General features: G+C 27.5%; 2 pseudogenes; both read right to left on the bottom strand.

Moving 5' to 3' along the window:
- Positions 1-733: 733 nt before the first annotated feature.
- LOC148578648 (uncharacterized) lies at positions 734-2642 on the bottom strand (annotated as a pseudogene).
- A 50-nt stretch (positions 2643-2692) lies between these two features.
- On the bottom strand, positions 2693-23276 carry LOC148578649 (glutathione transferase GST 23-like; annotated as a pseudogene).
- Between the last annotated feature and the right edge of the window lie 104 nt (positions 23277-23380).

A 23380-nucleotide genomic window follows, 5' to 3' on the forward strand; every position in this document is an offset into this window, starting at 1 on the left:
TATAATTATTTATGTAAAGTTTGCACATCTAAAACTTCCAAAAACTACACACTCGAATTTTTAGAACTGTACGTCCAAAATGCATGTTGACTACTTATTGGCTAATTTTTATTTTTCTCTAATTTTATCTTATTTTAAAAATGTCTAAATGTTGCAATAACTGCTATCAGCGGTAATTATATTAACATATACTATAATTTTATTATCTGAAATGTGACCTATTCTTTTTGATAAATTTATGAAAAAGGAATCATGCTTGTATAAATTATTTAAATCCCTCATCATTGTTACATTCTACTTTATCGAGTAAATATTCTAAGTTTCTAACATCAAAGAATATAAATATATTTTTCCCATAGAAAATACAGTGGCTCACTGGCTCACAATCCTCCAGCTAAGCGCATAAATATAGAAGGCTCTTTACATTAATGAATGGCTAAAAAAAAAAATGACGTTATTCAAGAATCAAAATCCAGCAATAAGAGCTATGTTACCTCAATTGGTTTGTTGAGACTATTCAAAAAATATATTTTTATTTATAAATCATACATAATAAATCAAGCTGCATATCAATTTATGTATCAAAAATTAGCAAAATGCACTTCCAGTGTACAATATATAATTAAGAAAAGATAAGCTAATGTAGGACATCAAAATTAAAATGAAATAACATGAATTGACAGAAATGTGGTTGGTACACCAAAGAATGAATGGTATGATCTGTTAATGTTAAAAAAAAAAATGGAAAAGTGACAAACTGTGAGACCGAACAACCTTTTACACTGCTATACATGTATTATGACTTTTTCTTTCTTCCTTCTTCTAAAAGAAGTGGTGCTACAACGGTATCATATGTTTTCTGGTGAGGGACTACTCCCTTTAGAATCATGTAGTCATGCAATGCAATCACCTCATCAGGACTACATGTCTTGATGAAGTGAGTAACAAGTGTAGTGTATGTTACAAAATCAGGCCGAATACCCTGGACAATCATCATCTTCATCAATTCGTTTGCTTCTTCCTCGCAACCACACTTGCAGAGAAGGTTTATCAGTGTATTATACGTGACTCTATTCGCAGAAATTCCCAAGCTCTTCATTTCGATACTTTATCAATCTGTCCGCCAGTGCAATATCCACTAATTAAGGTATTAAAGGTCGTTGCATCAAATAATCTTCTCTTTCGCAATTCATCAACTATGTATTCTACAGCATCTATTGAGGCCATTTTACACAGACCATTAATGACAGAATTTTATATTGTCAAGTTAGGCTTCTCATCCATCTTTATCATCCAATCAAAAACTTGAAGCGCATCGTTTGTGTTACCTAGTTTACAGTATCCATCAATCACAGTTCCATATGTATAAACATCAGGAGCTAGGCCATGGGTAATCATGCTGCCCAATAGTTGCTTGGCAACCGCCATGTTTTTCCTTTTGCATATATGGTTAAGAAGTATGTTATGAAAAAAAGAATCCTGTATTAGGTTATGTTCTAAAATCTGGCTATGAAGCTTAAGAGCTTCAGTCAGATATCCTTTTCTGCAAAGGCCTTTGGTAAGGATTGTATAGGAGTAGTGATCAGGGCATATATGCTTATCAATCATGTCAGCTAGTAGCAAAGAAGCTTCCTCAATACCTCATTCATGATAAAGCCAATGTAAAATCGAATTGTAAACAACATTATTAGGGACCAATCCCCTTTCCACCATTACATTACAAAGCCTCAGTGCCTCCTCCAAACTTCCCCACCTAGCATAACCATCTATCAAAGTAGCATATGTTCGAACACTCGGCTCTATACCTATCTTGACCATTTTACGAAGCATCTCTTCTGCAAGTAATAATTTCCCATTCTTACAGAATCCGTTGATTATGGAGTTGTAAGTAACAGAATTGGGCCAAACAAAATCCCCCTAACATCATGGTCATCTTTTTAAAAAGTTTCAAGGAAAGACCCAAGTTGCTAATCTTGCATGCCGCGTCTATGATTATGTTAAACGAGACTACACTGGGGAAAATTTCACCCTTCATCATCTTATATAACACTGAAATAGCTTCCACTAGTCGGCATTCCTTACACAGAGCATAAATAACCAAGTTAAAAGTATTCACATTTTCCATGTAACCAAAAGAACCCATTCCTCTATACAAATTCCAAAACCTATCGATTTCATTCAATTGCAACAAGTGATTTAGGAAATTGTTCCAAGCATGAATAGTAATGAAACAATCCCGGCTCCTTAAATTATAGATGACATCATAAGCACCTTCAGTAGCCCCAACCTGAGTACAAGCCCTCACCAATGCATCAAAAGCCGCAATACTAGAGCAACATCTTCGATAACTCTCTATCAATACTTCCAACAACACCAATGGAGGAGTGCCCTCTTCAGTAATCAAGTTTCTCAGAAGAAATAATGCCTCATCGAATCTTCTTGACTTTACCAGCAGATGAACCAAAGTGCAACAGGAATCTAATGAGTGAGGGAACAACCCTCCAACCCAGTTATAAAAATCTAAAGCCAACTATGGCGAGTTCTGGAACAACTAAGAATTAATGACATTTTTTTATTACATTCTTCTTTAATTCTTAGTTGTTCTAGTTTTAGTCCTAACAATAAACTTGGTAAGATGGCATCACATATAATATACGATAGTAATGGAAATAGCCTTCAAAGGGGATGATGTCTACGCTTGAAGGAATGCCTTGGTGTGATGGAGCAATTTATGCTGAGGAGGCATGAGTTCTTTGATAATTGGAATGTCAATAAAAGCATGGAACCATGAGTAAAGCTTAGGTATTGACTCTGCATCAATAAGGTTGATGGCCACAACTTCCTCAGCTATTCCGATCCAGTATGGAAGCCAGCCAATAGCAATGTCCGCAAAGCCAATGTTATCACCTCCAAAGAAGCGTTTTCCCTCAAGTCCAACCTCAAGCCTCTTCAGATTCTCTCGAGCTTCTTCTGCTGCCTTCTGTTGCTCTTCTCCTACATTGGAAAACGCTGCCACAACCGTTAGCATACACTGTGAAGAGTTAAGAGTCACACCCAATTAAATTAACTCGTGTCCACAAAAAATAGCCACTAAATCAGCAACTTGCATATAATACATATGAGAATACAAATTTATCTACTTAATATATTAAAATTGGGTTTTCCCAACTAATGAAAGTGAGGTGTCGATCCCTCGTGACTCCGTTTTCCCTCCAAAATAAATACACTTTTCTCTATTCTAAATTATTTTATAAAAAATATTTTTATTATAATTATATTATAATTAATATTTAATGAATAATACATAATTATACTAATTTAAGAATATATCTTCATTATAATTATATTAAATCACTATTTAATGCATTATTAAACTACTTTTTAATTATCAATTGAAAATACTTTTAATAATAATAATAATAATAATAATAATAATAATAATAATAATAATAATAATAATAATAATATATGATAATGATATGATAATGGCACCGGTCGTGGTAATGATGATAAAAATATTTTATTCTAATCATAAAATGATCAAATCTTATGATATTAATAACGCAAATTAATTTTAAATATTTTTAGTCATTTTAATTATATTAATTTTAAAAATATTGATATAATTATAATTCTTATTTATTATCCAATAATAATAATAATAACTTGAAAAACCTGTATATAAACTATTTCAATTATCCGTGTATTATTATTAAAATTTTATCTACTTAATATATTAAAATTGTGTTTTCCCCCAACTAATGAAAGTGAGGCGTCAATTCCTCATGAATTTATTTTTCTGCCAAAATGAATGCATTATTTTCTCTTCTAAGTTTATTTTATAAAAATATCTTTATTATAATTATACTATAATTAGCATTTAAGTAATAATGCATAATTATACTAATTTAGGAAAATATCTTTATTTTTAGAAAGTACTATTCTCATGTAATGAAAGCACTATTCTCTCTTTTAAAATTATTTTTAGAAAAATATCTTTATTATAATTATATTACAATTAGTATTTAATGAATAATGCATAATTATACTAATTTTAAAAAATATATTTATTTTTAAAAAGTACTATTCTCATGTAATGAAAGCATTATTCTCTCTTCTAAAATTATTTTTAGAAAAATATCTTTATTATAATTATATTACAATTAGCATTTAATGAATAATGCATGATTATACTAATTTAGAAAAATATCTTTATTATAATTATATAAAATAATCTACTTAATATACTAAAATTGGATTTTTCCCTAACTAATGAAAGTAAGGTGTCAATTTCTCATGAATTTATTTTCTTTTCAAAATAAATATACTATTCTCTCTTCTAAATTTATTTTAAAAAATATCTTTATTAGAATTATATTACAATTAGAAATTAATGAATAATGCATAATTATACTAATTTAGAAAAATATCCTAATTATAATTATATAAAAAATTAAACATAAATTTATAATTCTAATTGCCATAAATATGTTACTAATGTTCATAGTGGTAAATTGATATTGCAATAATTAATTTCTATAATTATTTTTGTACTACTAAAGGCTATATATAGTGTTTCTTTGTGGTTAGTGAGTCTAAATCTAAGAATCAAAGCATTCTTTTTTTCTAATCTATTATTCTTCTTTGATTGGCCAATTGTTTCTAAGGAGCTTTGTAGGTCAAGTTCAACTCACATCCCCTCCATGTTTTCTACGTTTGTCCGAAAATATTTGAAGTGGAGCATATAATGAGATTGAATTTCCTCAATTTAGATTCAGTTTCGAAAAATTTGTGTTAACCTTGAAAATGCAATTCAAATATTGGTACTATATTTAAATTTTCTTCTATTAAGCTTTTTGTATTAAAAATAATTTTATAACATATTGTGATTTTTTTCAGAAACTACCGGCTTTCTGGTGCATTAATGTAATACTATTGAAGAGAATAAAAGTCAATTTAGTTTGACAATTTTAACAAGAAGATAGTCTAAATTTGTACGGATTCTATGTGTTCGATCGTATGATGTTATTTCGGTTGGTTGTTACGAGAATAACTCTAATCTATACGTATTTAAGGATTAGAATAGATTAAATATTATTTAAGTAATTTAGTTCTAATATTGGTATTATTTTATTAAATTAGTTTTAGAGAAATTTAAATTGTTGTCTCAATTTATATATTATGACTATTCTTTTTGGATATGTTATTTTTAAACTTTTTAATATGAAAATTTTTTCTTTTTTTTTTTATTTTTAAGTTTGTTTTTTTTTTTGATATATGTATCACCTTTTTTTTATTTCAGATTAGTAATGTAATTATTAAGAGAAATATAATTCATCAATAGATTAGAATGATTAAAAATTTAATTATATTGTGTGGACACAAGATTGATTAATTAAGATTAAGGCGTGAAAAAAAAGAGTCATAATACGTGATTTTGCTTTCTTGCTAATATATAAAAATACGTGAAAAATTTTTAAAATATCACCATTAAAAAAAATTTGTTAGTCATGCATATAAAAAGAGATTGGAGGGGATGAATGGGTATAAAAAATAAAAAATTATTATTTGATTAGAAAAAAAATAATTATATATATATATATATATATATATATATATATATATATATAATCTTAACAAAAAAATAATTAATATATGTGACTTAAATTTTTATATGTACAATTAATATATATATGTGTGTTATAAATGAATATTTAGAATTATATAACAAAATTATTATATATGTATAGATAAATAAAAAATTATTATAATTTATGAAAATTACAACATTAATAATAAAGAATAAAAAAAATTATCGAATAATTATAGACTCAAAAAAATTAATTATGATAAAAAAATTAATATATATGATTTAAATATATTTACATACAATTTATATATATAGATATATAAACTATATAAAGAAGTATTTAAAATTAGGTTTGATTACTCTATTGGTCCCTATAGTTTCATAAAATTTTCAATTAGGTTCTTATACTTTTTTTCTTTCTAATTGGGTCCCTGCACTAATTTTTTTTCAATTAAGTCCCTCTTAGTAGTAATTGGCTTAATTTTATAGGGACCCAACTAAAAAAAAAAAAAGAATTGGTATAGGGACCTAAATAGAAGAAAAAAAAAAGTGTAGGGACCCAATTAAAAAAAAAATTGGTACAAAGACTCAATTAAAAGGAAAAAAAGTATAGGAACCTAATTGAAAATTTCGCGAAACTATAAGGACCAACAGAGTAATTAAACATTAAAATTATTTAACAAAATAAATATATTCTAAAAATAAAAAAATTATTAACTAAACAATTGATATATATACATATAAATAAATACAAAAATTAGTATGATTTATGAATATTATTATGCGTATGATGGTATTAATAGAATAACAAAATCATTGAATGATCGTAGGCTAAAAAAAATATTTATAATAAAAAAATAAAAAAATAATTAATATATGTGACTTAATATATATGTATACTTAAATAAGGAAATATTTAAAATTATATAAATAAAATAAGTAAATGTATCTTATGAATAAAAAATTTATTGACTAATCGATCAATATATACTGGTAGTACAAATAAAAAAACCATTAAATAAAAAAAGAATAGTATGTTTTTAATTTTGGGAATAAAACGTAAATAATTATAATATAATAATTTCTTTAATTATTAATATTTATAATTGTTATTTTAAATCATAAATTTAGAAAAAAAGTAGATTAACAAAAACGATTAATAACTATATTAGAGTTGATACATATAATACTAGATTAAGAAAAAATAAACGCATAACATGTTACTTTTTTATTAATCAAATTACTACAATCAACTTAATTTCAATAAAATAATTTAAAATTATAATTTTAACCTTATCACATGCATAGTACAAATTATTGAACAATTTATTATCATGTACATGGCATGGATTATTAAACAATTTTTCATATATTAATTATATTTCGTTACGGTATTAAGACTTTGAACATAATTTTAATTTAATTTTGGACAATATCAAAAATAAATAAATAAATAAATATATATATATATATATATATATATATATATATATATGATATGATATGATATGATATTTAGGTATTAATTATTGTTATTTATTAACTTATTTTTGGTATTTAATTATTAAAATATTATATATTAATTATATTCCGTTTACCGTGTTAAGACTTTAGACATAATTTCAATTTAATTTTGAAAAATATTGGAAGCAAATATATATATATATATATAATATTAAATTAAAAGAGTAGATTTTAATTTTACATAAAATAATATAATAGATATAGAGTATAAATAAATTTACTTGACAAATATAATTATTCATAGTGTGATATTTTATTACGATAACATATCTTTGTGTATCGGCTCCCTATATAGCAATAACATATATATATATTTCTTTTTAGCTTATTATTTTTCTATCACATGACATATTTATTATTATATTTCAAATTTAGAGTTTCTTTGATCTAACATTGCGGTGAAAGAATGGCAAGCAAAAAAAAAATGAAAAAAAAAATATAGGAACATTCCAAACATAATTACGGCTAATATTTTTTTCTTTGGTTTTCAAATATATTATTTATTTTATTTATTTAGAGTAATAACTAAATTTATTATAACTGTAGTACAATTATCCTTAAACTATTAGTATTATTAGTATATTTTAAAATTTTTGACATATTATTAGTATATATAATAAGCAATAGTAAATTTTCTTTCATGTTTATCATTTAAAAAATTTATAATTTTGATATAGTCTTTATTCTATTTTTTTTCCATGCTAATGACGAGGACTATGATTCTATCAATAGTATCACCTATAGTAGATTATACGAAGAGAAATTATGGAAAATAAAGACAATAATTATAAGCCTATAGAAAGTCTAATCCAAGTTTGACAAGAGCAAGACGGCTTACATAGAAATAGTTCTAATAGATGATAAGATTAGTTGATTCATTTACTAAATTTTTTCAAGTAATGCTAAGTTCAATTTATAAATAAAGTTTAATTTCGATGTACTGACAGTGTAAAGCGTTTTACACAGTCGTGCAATCACATCTGTTCTTTTTAGATGACCATTCACGCGGTCAATGTGAAAGGTATTTATTTTTATTGATGTGTCATTACGTAATTGGATGCACGTGTAAAACTACTTTACACTGTTAGTGCATCAAAATTAATTCTTATAACTATTTGTAGTTCATATTTTAAGTTAATTTTATTAGTACACCATTTCACAAGTTAAAGACAATTCTTTTTAATAGCTTTTATATTTAATTTATTTTGCAGTACGATAAAATTCATTGTTCAATCAAGAATTATTTGATAAAAATATTTGAGAATGAATTGGTAAAAAGGAAGGTCTATGTCTTTTCAAATTTTGAGATTGAGAAATCAAGCAGAATATATCTTGTGACTGTACACACGTGCAAAATATATTTTAAGAGTTTATATTAACCCACACAAAATTATTTTCCTTTTGATTTTAAATTTTGCCAAAAAATTGTATAATAATATCATTTTATTGATAACAAAAATTTTAACAGTTTATTTATGAAAATATTTGAAATTGTATTGTGACTTTTTTAAAAGGTATATTCATTTATTAATATACTATTGTTAGTTTTATCGTTTAAAATAAAATAAATCAGTAAATTCTCTTTATTTTATACACGTACGAAGTTATAATTTCTTATATTATTCACTCATTTGTCCTTAATTTGGTACTTTTAATTCAATTTTTTTTGTTCAATTAGATGTTATTGGACTCCTGAGTGGAAAAGAAAAACTTATATCATGGTCAAAAATAGAGAGAAGTGACCAGTACATTGTGATTGATCTTCATGATTTGCAGTATGTAAAATTTTAATATTTTAATATGAATATTTCTTTTGGTAATAATTATGTGTTGTGGTGCAAATTTTTTTTTCTTTATGTATTACTACTTACTCTCTTAATTCTCGCTTTCATTCAAAAATGAGAAAAAAATAAGATGTATACTATGAGATCAATTTACAATCCAATTACTTGATCATTTATATGATCACTGAGTAACTGAATATATAATTTATTCTCTAATTTATAAAATTTAACAAAGATATTGGTAACATATTGGTTTCGCATTTATTTATATATTTTATTTATTTATGTTATATTTGTAATTACATTATATCTATTTTTATCAATATATTTTTTAAAAAAAATACCGTTAGTGTTAGTACATGGTGTATTAAATAAATTAAATGGTAGAAACACGTAACTATTTTTTTTTTCAGTCAAGATTCAGTAAAATACTATAATTTAGACTTGCAATATCAATATATTAATAATAAAGTGGAGAAAAAAATGTAATATTATATCAAAGAAAATTTTTTAAATCATAATTGTAATTTATGATTGAAATCATAATTTAAATATTTTAAATGGAATAATCTATCTACTTAATATATTAAAACTGGGTTTTCCCCCAACTAATGAAGATGAGGTATCGATCTCTCGTGACTCCGTTTTCCCTCTAAAATGAACTTTCCTATTCTCTATTCTAAATTATTTTATAAAAAATATCTTTATTATAATTATATTATAATTAATATTTAATGAATAATACATAATTATACTAATTTAGAAACATATCTTTATTATAATTATATCAAATCAATATTTAATGCATTATTAAACTACTTATCAATTATCAATTAAAAATACTTTTAATCATTTTAATAATAATAATAATAATAATAATAATAATAATAATAATAATAATAATGATAATGATAATTACCCGTGATATCATTTATTGAAAAAATATAACATAAAAAATATCATTTATTTAAAATGCCATTTATTGTATATAATTCATAAAAAAATATATTTCACTTTTATTATTGATTAGAAGATAACTTATTTATATTTTGATTAATTTTATTTATTATTATTATTATATTTAATTTACAGAAAGATAAATTAATAACCATATTATTATTTATCAATAAATTAATATTGATAATGATTACATAAAAATTATTTAATATTTAATATTTTTATATTATTTATTTTTTATATATTTTGATATATTTATAAATATTTTTTATTATTTTTATATGCTATATGTTTACCTCCACTATTTAAAATTTTTGGATTCGTCACTACTTTTGAGCGTGTTTCTTAATTTATTTTTTATAATTCATTGAATACAATTTATTACAGTAAATTAATTATATCAACTAATTGATTTGATTAGATATTTAAATATCACACGATTTATTATAATTCATATCAATCAAATAATTGTAATTTATTATATCAATTATTTTATTTCATTAATTTATAAGGTACATAATAACATAGATGATTCGTTACTTATAATGATTAAATACAATAAATACAAATTAATTTAGTTTAAAAAATCATTGTGTCATATGTTTTCCTATTTATTTTTTTAATTTATTAAATCCAATCAATTATAATAAATTAATTATATCAAGTAATTAATTAAATCAATTATTTCCTAATTTATTTTTTTGAATTCAATAAATCAAATAAAATCAATTATACTAATTATTTGTATCAACTAACTGATTTGATTAATTCTTAAAAATATTTTTATTTAATTTATTTTATTTATTTAAATACATGAATTATAACTGATTAGTTATTTAATTTTATTACGATAAATATGAAATTCTATTCCGAGTATAAAAATATAAAATTTTATTCCTTCCATTTTTATTTTACCACTATAAAAGACCATATATGCTAGAAGAAAATATCGTTCATTTATCAATTACTCTTTCATTAGGTAGCTTTTACAACAATTCTTTTTCTTCCTATGAGGCGTCGTCGCAAGAAATCAACTATCGTGGATACAAACCACCACACACTCTTCAACTCCCGTGTTCATCATTCAGAGCAATATATGATATGTTATCCATGAAGCATTTATAGACCATGGTGTTATCATGTATGCATAAATAAAAAAATTTCCGTAATTAAGCTTAAGTCATTTACCTGTTTGTGTGGTATATTATAGTGTGAAATTACTTTCAATTTGTGTTGTGCAATGATATTATGGTTTAATTTAAACTTTTGTTTTAGAACTGTGTTATGATTTTATCGCATCATTTTCTCTTAGATATCAAGTTGATGTATTTTTATTTATTATTATTGAAACGGATGTGATATAAAATTTGTAAAAAAAAAAATAAAATTCTCACACTTAATTTATTTTATTGTAGTCTTTTATCTCTTCTATTTCTTTTTATTTTCTTCTTATTCATTTTATTTTTTTTAAATATCATATAATTTATTATAATTTATACCAATTAATTAATTATAATTTATTATATTAGTTAGTTTAATTCATTAATTTATAATATGCATGATAAAATAGATTATTTGTTACTTATACGTTTATTCTTCTAAAATCTAAATCTGAATAATTATATTTTTAGTTTTAGTTATGAACAAAATATTATTAATAATAAATGATAATTAACCACTCATATTTTTAATCAAAGTGTTTAGATGATTTTTATATTTATTAATATTAATTATTGATTATTTTTTGTCAATAAATCATATTATAATTTTATGTTAGTTCATAATTGATTAATGATTAATATTCATGAAGCTATGTTATTCTAAATATTTTATTTAAATGTATTTTAAACATAAAAATGTATTATTTTTAATAAATCATACTTTTACTTTTTTTAATTATTCTAAAGGAATATTTTATCAAATACTAATTAAAGCCATCCTTCCATTTGCTTTTACTAATTTATTATCTAATTATTATATAAAATTAAAATTATATTAATAAATTTAATATTAAAATTAATTTGGTTTTTTATTTAGAGTGTTTTTCGATTTTTTTAATCTAATCAAACAAAACTATTCAATTATAAATAGTCACTTCTATCTTATTTTATATTATTAACTAATTAAAATTACTAAAATTTAATAATACAATTCTGTTTTATATTTTTATTTTTAGTTCAATCCATCTAAGCTATATATAATTATTTTAATTTTTATATTTTATAATGTAATACTACAAACATTAATAGCAAAATAACATAGTAAATTTTCATGTTTTAATATTAAATATAAAATTAATACGTACAAAAATTTTTAAGCTTTTAAATCAATACGAATCATTGTAAATAATACTTATTTATGGCATAAACAAAGAAATACAAAATCTTAAGTTTAGCATATAAAAATTTAGGAACATGTTATATGTAGAAATGTAATCGCATAGTATCATTTTTTTTAATGGTGTAGACCAACAACTCTAATTTTATTTCACGGTCAAATTTAAAAAAAAAGTTGTAATTTTAAAGGTAGTCAGAAAAAAATAACAAAATTAATAAAAAAAATAGCTAACTTATATTATTCTATTAATTTATTTAATATAATAAATTATTTTTATTTATATTAAGATTAATTTTAAATATTTTAAAATAAAAAGTATAATTAATTATAATTTACATCTTAAATTATGTTGAGTACATGATATTCTATTGTGCTGCTAAAAGTAAAAATGAGATAACAAATATAATTTTATTTCTTAATTCAGTATATTTATTTATATTTTATACTTTTTTTACGATTAATTTTGTACGATGTTGGTATATTAAATAAAAATACCTGTTATAATAACAAAAAATAAAATAAAATTTCAATCAATAGTTTTATATTCTTTACTTTTTTTTTTCAATTTTATTTTGGATTTTAATTTATTACTAAAAGGTAGTGAAATTCTATTAATACTGAAATAAAGTTGCAAAAAGGTCCATAGGGTAGAATAAGTAAAATAATGTGATACCCATATTACAACATCCAAATGAAACAACCTAAGATCTAAAATGTTTATCTTTCTCTTTCTCCCGTCTATTATATTATCGATTCTATTATATAAAAATCGATTTTTTACATTTAATGATAGAATCAACGTAGCATGTTTCTGAGAATGTTTCTTAATTTATTTTATTTAACTCATTAAATACAATTCATTATGATGCATTAATTATATCAACTAATTGATTTGATTAGATATTTAAGTATCACACAATTTAAAATTATGTATATTGATTTGATTTTTATGATATATAAATTTAAGGAATAAATTAAAATAATATAACTTATTACTTATTTAATTTGAATACAACAAATACAAAATTAATTTAGTCAAAAGTTTATTATTTTCTAATCTTCTATACATAAAAATGACAAAACAAATTGTAAAAATAATCTTTTTATCATTTTTGCTATTTTAATTTTATTTTCTTTGCTTTTTTTATGTGTACTTTTATTTTACATTAACTTTGTGTATTTAATAACAAAATATACTCATATTAATTCTATCATATAATAATATATTTTTCTCCTATGTTAATCAAAGAATTTCAATAGTTATCAACTACATCTAATAGAATGATTGAGAAGTGAGAACTACGACAAGTTAAACCCAGATTTAAAATGCTGAAACGAAGGAAAGAAAACAGTGGATATATGATTAGAGAAAAATATATAATAACGAGAAATATATAAAATTGGATTTTTCCTCCAACTAATAAAAGTGAGGTGTCAATTTCTCATGAATTCATTTTTTCTCTAAAATGAAATCACTTTTTTCTCTTCTAAATTTATTTTAGAAAAATATCTTTATTATAATTATATTACAATTAACATTTAACGAATAATGCATGATTATACTAATTTAGGAAAATATCTTTATTATAATTATATAAAATCAATATTTAATACATTATCAACTAATAAAAGTGAAGTGTCAATTCCTCATGAATTCATTTTTCCTCCAAAATAAAAGCACTATTCTCTCTTCTAAATTTATTTTAGAAAAATATCTTTATTATAATTATATTACAAGTAGCATTTAATGAATAATGCATAATTATAGTAATTTAGAAAAATAAAATAAAGTCCAGTAATTTATCTTTCGACTACACACGTATGTAGAATAACTTTTAAGAGGGAGTCACGTATAGTAAATACGGTCGATGATTGTAAAACTGTATACTAACATTGATATAATATTATTTCAGGTATATGTTTTGCAGGTATCAAAGAAAAGTGTTGAGTTATTTTTTGGTGGGTTTAAATTATTTATTGTTTATTAGAGAATTTTGTGCATTAGAATTCTCTAATAATTTATTATTTATTTTGAGCTGATTTTGATATGTTCTTACTTGACAGTAAAACAACATATAAAAAATTTTTGGTGGGTCTAAATATTACTAGGTTATTTATGGTCACATTGAGTATATATGTTTGATTTATTGAAAAAAGTAAATTACTAAAACTAATTAATAACTATTTTAGAGTTAATACATTTAATACTAGATTAAGAAAAAATAAACAATACATAATATGTTACATTTTTATTAATCAAATTATTATAATTCAAATTAATCTTAACAAAAGAATTTAAAATTATAATTTCAATCTTATCACGTGCATGGCACGGACTATTACACTTGTTTCATTTAAAAAATTCATAATTCAAACATAATTTTTATACACTTAATAGCTACATTTGAGTTAATACATTTAATATTATATTTAAAAAACACGAACAATGCACATCATATTATTTATTTATTAATTAAATTATTACAATTTAAATTAATTTTAATAGAATAATTTAAAATTTTAATTTTAATTTTCTCACGTGCATGGCACGGGTTATTACACTTGTATATACTGAAAACAGGATCTGTCTATCAACTCTTTTGAGCTTTTCTGATGTGCACAAATAATAATTTATAGATATGCCTCATATGCGAGTTTAATAGTAATTATTATTTTTTTACATTTACCACAAATTCCTTTCGTTTTTGCTTCTCTTCGTACACACTCCATCCTCTGCCACCGTGACTGCGTCTTTCTTCACTGCCGCCGCCGCCTGAAGCTCTGCTCTGTTCAACTGGTGGAAAGAAGCTGTAATATTTTTCTGTATCTCCTCAGCCCAGTACCTCATTGTCTCATTCATTCTCAGTATCTATCTTCTCTCTTCGCGTCATTCGTCTTCAGCCTCAGAGTGGAGGCGTGGGTCTCAGCAAGTCAGCATCATCGTCAGCGCTGTGGTGCTCTACTTCCAGAGTTTCAATGGAACCTCAGACTTAGGTATATATGAATTTGCTTCATTGATTGATTTCATTTTTTTTGTTCCTTTTATCTTCTTGCTGTACGAATTTGTTTCATTGAATTCATTCAATTATTTTTTTTTTATACTTATTTTTTTGTTAAGGTTTTTTGTATGAGTTTATTTCATTCATTTCATTCAATTATTTGTTTTGTTCTGTTTATTTGGTTGTTTGAATTTTTTTGGGTTCTAGTTATGAGGGTTAAAAAATTTTGGTATTTGTTTTTAGAGTAAAGTATCGTTTTTGTCCCTAACGTTTGGGGTAAGTCCTATTTATGTCCCTAACGTTTAAATCGTCCTATTTGTATCCTTAACGTTTATAAAAGTGATTCAATGTTATCCTACTATCAATTATACTAACAAATCAGATTATATTTTTCAATTATTCTCACTTGGATATATTTATTATCAATTAGGTCTCACTTGGATGTGATCGATTTTAATATTATATCCACTATTTGTGTTTAGATTCAATTATGTCCCTAGAAAAGTAAATTATGTAAATATTGTAGGAATTAGTTTCAACATTTGATGAGTTATTTTTCGGAGTAGATCATCGATTCTATCCCAGACATTTGTATTCTAACATCAAGAAGAGATTTTTAAAACTCAAACTAAAGCATTCATGATGTGTAATTGACGGCAGGATAACATTGAATCACTTTTACAAACGTTAGGGATACAAATAGGACGATTTAAACGTTAGGGACATATAGGATTTACCCCAAACGTTGGGGACAAAAACGATACTTTACTCTTGTTTTTATAATTTTGATTTCAATTTCTGTGTTTATGTTTCTGTTCATGATGTTCTAGTTTAATTTCTGTGTTTATGTCTCTTAAATCTCAGGGGCAAATGATGATGATGAGGCGGAGCAGAACCATCCATTGCATCAATAAAAGAAGAGTTTAAATTCCTTTGTTTATGTTTCTTTAAAATTATGCCTGGTCCGTTTGTGATGTAGCAGAATAATTTTGAACTGGCCTGACTCATCTTGTGTTTGATTTATATAATAAACATATTCTTAATAATTTTTTGTAGTTCAAAATTTGTTAGCAAAGTTAGCAGTGTACCAAAATGTGTAATTTGGAACTAGATTATTCCTATGGATTTCTTTCCATAGTAGTCGGATCTCTGACAGGGCAGAATATTTATAGGACAGGATAGAAACTCTGACATTTGAGGTTGTGTTCTCTGCCTAAGTGCCTAACTGTTTCAAAAATTGTTTCTGCTTGTTTATTCAAGGTTCTTCGTATAATGTTCGGTGACATGGTCATGGACACGAGTTTGCAGATGCAGCACCATTACAGCGGTCTTCTGTTAGAAGAGCCACTTGAATCATTCAGTGGGAAGCTATCTCTTGACAAATACATGCCTGCATATTGGGATAGGGACAACAAAGCAAGAAGGACTTCATGTGAAGATGACATTTAAAAAGGGGTCGATACTTGATGATCAAAATTGAAAAATGCTTTTTACTGGTTATGCTAAATATGTTTATTTTCTCTCCTATTTTGTAGTTTTGCATTTTTCTAGCTATCTATCTACAGTGAGATCTAATTTTGCATTTGTGTATAATAGCAGGGTGAAAGTAGGATCGGTAAAAAATATAGATGCTTTTGAAATTCTTCTAGAAAAATCATATACACACTATGGTGCCTAAAAGGGCCGCTTTCTGGTGGTGCCTTTTGACCATGCTGTCTTCTTTTATAAGATTTGATGCTGGTATAGTTTGGATGAAGTATGATGTATCATTGATATTTTCTTTTCCGAATTGCTTTTAAGTAGTTTTTTATACATTAAGTTGTTACCGATGAATGAATAATTTATTTAGACTTTTAGTTAATCATATTGCAAGCCTTTAACATTGCTTTATATTGAATCCTTCGTGGAGCCTAAATGATGAAAATTTGATGAAGAAACTTAACCATTCTTTTTATACTTACAATATACAATTTTGTATGATTTTTTTGTGTTTTGATCTTACATCCTACACCATATCAAGAAAACTTTGGTTAATATTTTACCTCCAATTCAACTACCAAAGCTTTATGCCATGCTAAATCGCCATTCAAATAAGTTATGTAATACTCAAAAGCTTTTCACGTACAATTTCATGACAAGAAAGTTTTATGTCTGTCAAAGATTCGTCTAAACCAAAGCTACTAACCATATGAAAACCTGAAGAATATAGCTCAAAAATTTGGAAGATGTCATTAATTTTTTGATTGAGAAGGGGGATAGAGGCCCAAAACAAGAAAACTAATTAGCCATTTACTATTCTCGCAAACACTCGTTGCCTCCTATCAGCTTCAATTGTTGGAACAAGAAAGGGGAGAGGCAAAACAAAATGGTGGAGCCCTGCCGGAAGATTATGGGCATGCTTGGCTAGAACGTCGGCACTAAAATTGGCTTCTCTCAAGACGTGTTTCACTCGGAAGTCACCTGGATTTGCCTGGAGCTCTTTAATTGCACGGATGAGGGAGGTGCTATTATGGAGGTCCGTAGATGCATGCTGCAACAGATTCACTGCACAGGTAGAATCTGTCTCTACTTGTACCTTCTCCATTCCCATATCAATTGCAATTTTAAGACCTGTGTAGATTGCCCAAAGTTCTGCTTTAGTAATGGTTACCTTTCCAATGTTCATCATCAACCCTGCCATAACCAGGCCGTTCGAATCTCTGAGAATGCCGCCACACGAGCCAGAATTTGAAGTTTGCAGGACCGAGCCATCAACGTTAAGTTTGCTCCAGCCCGCTTCCGGTGGCTTCTAACCAATAAGGATCGAGTTTGTCACTCTGAAGGTTTTGATGCTTCTCTCTGTAAGGTCTAACGCTTCTTCATAGTTTCTGGCCACCCCTCTAATTTCTGGGATTACTCTTTCAAAAGGGATGTTATCTTGATTGAAAATTAATTCATTTCTTTTCCGCCAGATAATATTACAAGAAGTGAGAAAGAAAGTGGGACATGAAGTCCCACAGCTAGTGCGAGAAGTCCTGGACAGGTTATCGTAGAGCCAGTCTTGGAGATTCTGGCTGAAGAAAGGGTCCTGCAGGTCTCTATTTGAGTTGCTCATCCAAATGCCTTGGGCGTATGGGCAGTCCCTCAGCACATGGAGCAGACTCTCTTCAAGATTCGGGCATCTCGGACAGCAATCATTATCGGTAAGCCCCCGAACACTTCTTTTTAGATTAGTTAGCAGCGCGTTATGGCTTAGGAGCCAAGCAAAGGTTCTCAGTCTCTGGGGAACCCTGGTTTTCTAGCAAATTCTATAAATCTGGTCTGAGTCCCTATCTTCAACATAGTAGCTTTTGTAGGCTCATTTGATAGAGAAACTGCCCTGAGGTTTTGGTAGCCATCCTAGGGAATCCGGTCCGAGGGAGTGGTGGGGAGCTTTAACAGTACGAATCATAACGATAATCTCCTCTGGGATTAGCTGAGCTAACCTCTCCCAATTCCAACATCCTTCCGTCGTAGCATAGGTTGCTAAATCCTCGTCAGCTCTGTCTTCCCCGATCTGTTCCATCGATAACTCGCTCAGATCTGAGATACCAGGAATCCAGTGATCTTTCCAGAATTTAATGCTTCTTCCATTTCCAATCCTCCAGATTAAATTGCTTTGAAATCGGTCCCAAATTTTAACAATACCTCTCCAAGCATTAGAGCACTTCGCTTTTTTAGTAACCTTTGGAATAAGGCTGTCCCCGCAACTATACTTCGCTTTCATTACTTTCACCCAGAGAGCTTGTTCATTATGCACCAGCCCCCAAGCTAATTTCATGAGAAAAAGGTCGTTGGATTCTTGAGCCTTCCGCAATCCTAGCCCTCCTAATTCCTTTGGCTGGCAAATGGTATCCCAATTCAAAAGATGAATTTTCTTGTTCTCTACATTAGATCCCCAGAGAAAGTCTCTACACATTTTATCAATTTTATTACAGACCTCCTTAGGCATCTTCATTGTTTGCATAGTATAGCTCGGAATGGTAGACAAAACCGATTGAACAAGGGTGCATCTTCCGGCAAGAGAAAGGGTTTTCATGTTCCAACTTGACAATTTGGCCTGCATCTTGTCTAGAATTGGTTGAAAGTGGTGTTTTTCGCACTTCTCGTAGATGAGCGGTACGCCGAGGTAATTTCCTAAATTGCTGGTTAGCGGAATACCAAGATCTTTGCTGAGCTCCTCTCTTCTGTTGTGATTAACATTCTTGGAGAAAAAGATGCAGAATTTGCTAGGGCTGACTTTCTGACCAGAAGCTTTACAAAAGGTCTCCAAAGCTTCCTTGATTACTCGAACCTGCTCCTTGCTTGCTTCCGCGAAAAGAACGAGATCATCTGCAAAACAAAGATGAGATAGATGAGGACCATTCCTAGTCAACTTGATAGGTTTCCATTTTTTCTGCTCTATTAAGGAGTTAATTAGTTGAGAGAGTCTTTCAATACATAGGACAAAAGATAAGGGGATAAGGGGTCTCCCTGTCTAATGCCTCTTATTGGGTTGAAAGTCTCTGATGGAGAACCATTCCAAAGCAAACTCATAGTGGGGGAGGAGATGCAGAAGTGAATAACATTCACAATATTCTTCGGGATGCCAATATCTTTGAGAGTGTCAATGATAAAATTCCAATTTAGACGGTCATAGGCCTTCTCCAAGTCTATTTTGATTGCCATGAGTCCTTTACCACTAGCTCTCATCCTCATAGTATGGATCACCTCTTGTGCTACCAAAATGTTATCTGCACTAATTCTTCCTGGGATGAAACTAGCCTGGGTGTTAGAGACAATGTACCCCAAGTGCGCCTTTATTCTTTCTGCAATAACTTTAGTAATAATTTTATAGCAGACGTTACAAAGACTGATAGGTCTGAACTGTGCAAAGTTTTCAGGTGAGGGAACTTTAGGAATGATAGAAATTAAGGTTTGGTTTGCTCCAGCTATATTCTCAGGATTTCTAAAGATCATATGCACCCAATTCACCACCGAATCAGATACAATGTCCCAGGAATGCTGGAAAAATTTTGTTGGCAGTCCATCACTTCCTGGCGCCTTCCAGCTTCCCATATTGAACACAGCATGTTTAACTTCTTCATGGGTAATATTTCTGCTCAAATGGTTTAACTCAGCCTCAGTCAGCCTAGGGAACTTACCTGTGACAGGAAAATCAGGTAAAAATAAATTGTAGTTATTAGGAGCATATAAAGATTTGAAAAAGGATACTCCGAGCTCCTTCAGTTCTTCCACGTTATCAATCCATTCATCCTCGCTATTTTTTTAGAGCATGAAATCCAATATGATTTTCACAAGGAAAAAGAGCAAGTTTCTTGGCCAAAGAAAAAAGTTATCCAAATTTATTGAATTCAGTTATACACATAACATCATAAACAACCAATTCAATATAATAAAAAATAAAAAATGGAACAAAAAGAATCATCTAGGTTCACTAATAACAAAACTGAACTCTTTAGCTCAAATAAAATGAAATTATTCAATAAAATAACAATTGAGACATTCTTTCATCCATTTTCTTAGTACATCAGAAGATAGTGATAACTACATTTCTTTTCAAGAATGACACAAGGATGATATTCCCATTCACATATCATCATGTATGGCGGGTACATCACTCCCTCGATTGGATCCTCCTTGATTAGATCCAAAAGTAGTTCGCCTGCTCATGTTGGCTCGCTGCACCAACTGTACTAAGGCTTGAGCCACTTCTGATATTGGTGGTTGGAATCCAGGCTCCAGCTGTGCCAAAAGTTTATTAGTAGAATGAAACAAAAATATGCTAAAAGGTTTTATGACCACCTGCTCCCAATCTCCATTGGTGAATGAAATTTCACTCTTGATTCTGATGCCTCTATTGTCATGGACTTAACTTAGACTCACCAAATTAGAAGTTTAATAGACCTAAATCACACAAGTAAAAACAAGCCAATAAGTCAAAATGAGAGAATTCTGAACTAAGCTTAATGCTCATGCATTTAGTTATTTTTCCTAGTTCTCTGAATAGTAAGAAGCATTTGGGACATAATGGTCAGAGGGAATATATTTCAAGAGTAGTGGACTTTCAAATTTCAATGGTAAGGCTCAAAGGAGTTGACCAGAATAGTTTTGCTATCATATTTGACTGTTCAGATTTAACTATTGAAACAAGGCAGGTAGGTAACCATAGAAATTTACAATTTATTCTAATACAAAGGAGGAAAATCACAATAAAGTAATTAATGTCTTCTACAAACAATAGAATCATAATGAAAAATCAACAAAATTGCAACCCATGAAGCTCCCTTTGATATCCACATAATCAGAAATTGAATGCAAGTACTATGTAAATTCTTATTTTAAACCTTCTTCCAGTAATATAGCATAAAATTTCCAGAATTAAATCTTTGCACACAAAAAATTGTTATCGTACAATCTGCAATTGTGATTTTGCTTTTCATATTATAATAATTACAATCTTGAGTGTAGTTCTACTGAGATCTAACAAGTGATTTCTCAAAAATTGGCATTGAAAAAATCTTACGAGATTCGAGAAGGAGCTCGAAACCATCAACGGGGCGTCAATGACCACGGTAACACATGGTTATATCCCCATCCGTGTCTTCTTGTCACCTAAACCATGTAATCTTGCTCTTCCCCTTCACCGTTGTCCTCGACAACATCGGTGTCATGGCCTTCTTGGCACTAACATTGGTAACACCGGCATTCGGGATGATGTCGTCGGCATTCATCCAAGGAAGCGTTTCCCAGATTAGCACACAGAGACAGTGTAGGGTTTCGTTTTAATCTGCCTAACTGCCTTACCCAGATTAGTAGACAGGTGGGGAGGGTTTCGTTTTACTCTAAGGAAGAGGAGGGGTCTTTTTAGAATTTTGAACCATATTATATCCTTTGATTTAATTTTTAAAAAGTTTTAAAAATTAATATCATCTCAACCGTGGGATTTTTTTTAACATAATCCAATGATCTTAATTACATGGTGCATCAGATGTGTTCAAAATGCTTGGGCTGATTTTACACTGATAATAATATATATATATTTTTTATTTATACACAAATACATAAAGCTGATTTTTCATGAACAAATACGTAACATTTTTTAAAAATTACCCTTCATTTGTAATAAGAAATTCTATCATCTCTGTGAACTACACAATTTTGACTCCACATTTAATTATAACCACTTATTAATAGAAATTTATGCAATTTGTAATATGTCTAAAATCTAGTAATAAAGACAAGAGACACAATTTTATGTCATATTTTTGTCTCTATATTTTGGAGTTATTCTTAACTGTATGGAGAATAAATCATTATTCTTGCTCTCATTAATTAATTGTCTTGCACATTAGCATTACAGGTAAAATAAAAATATTAATAAAAAAAAAACTAACATCAAACTAAGACAATAAATAGTCAAGAGTAAGAGCATTTATCTGCTCTCATAGCACACACAGAAAAATTATATATTTTGTGTCTGAATATATCTTTACTAAAAATAAATGCTTTCAGTGTTTTTAGTAACTAAATAATTCAGAGGATTTGATAATTCATAATAGTCTCTAAGACCATTTTTTTCAGTTCTATAAATGATTGATACTAAATATGGTGCTGCAACTCTCTTACCTTGTCATCAACGAATTTGGACCAGAATCTTGCCTGGGCCCTTTCATAAGGAGAATGTGGAAGAAGAGGGTTTTGCTTCCAGGTCTGGGTTTTACTTCCAAGTCTCATCAATATAATCAAGAATGAGCAGTGATTCAGCAAGGGGCTTACCCTGGTGCACAAGAACAGGTACCTTTTTGTAGACAGGGTTGTATTTAAAGAGCATATCACTCTTGTTGCTGAGATCTTCTTCCACATATTGGCACTCTATTCCTTTAACTGCTAGTGCCCACTTCACTCTTAGAACAGCTGGACTACCCCAAAATCCTATTAACTTCACTGAATCTCCTTCCATCTTTTTGTCTTCTCAATTAATTTGTTAATCCAAAAGGAAAACTAATTGGATAAAGATGACTTTGATATCAATACCCGAAAAAGAAGGATGGCTTTGCTATCCTTCAAAATATGCCTATTTAACCTTAAAAATTAAGATAAAAAAATTCCCTAAACTACAAAGATGATTGATCATAGTCATATTACCAGGCAAAGAAGCAAAGCAATAT

This window comes from Arachis ipaensis, chromosome B1, assembly GCF_059453495.1.
Source record: "Arachis ipaensis isolate K30076 ecotype BB chromosome B1, ASM5945349v1, whole genome shotgun sequence".
Lineage (NCBI taxonomy): Eukaryota > Viridiplantae > Streptophyta > Magnoliopsida > Fabales > Fabaceae > Arachis > Arachis ipaensis.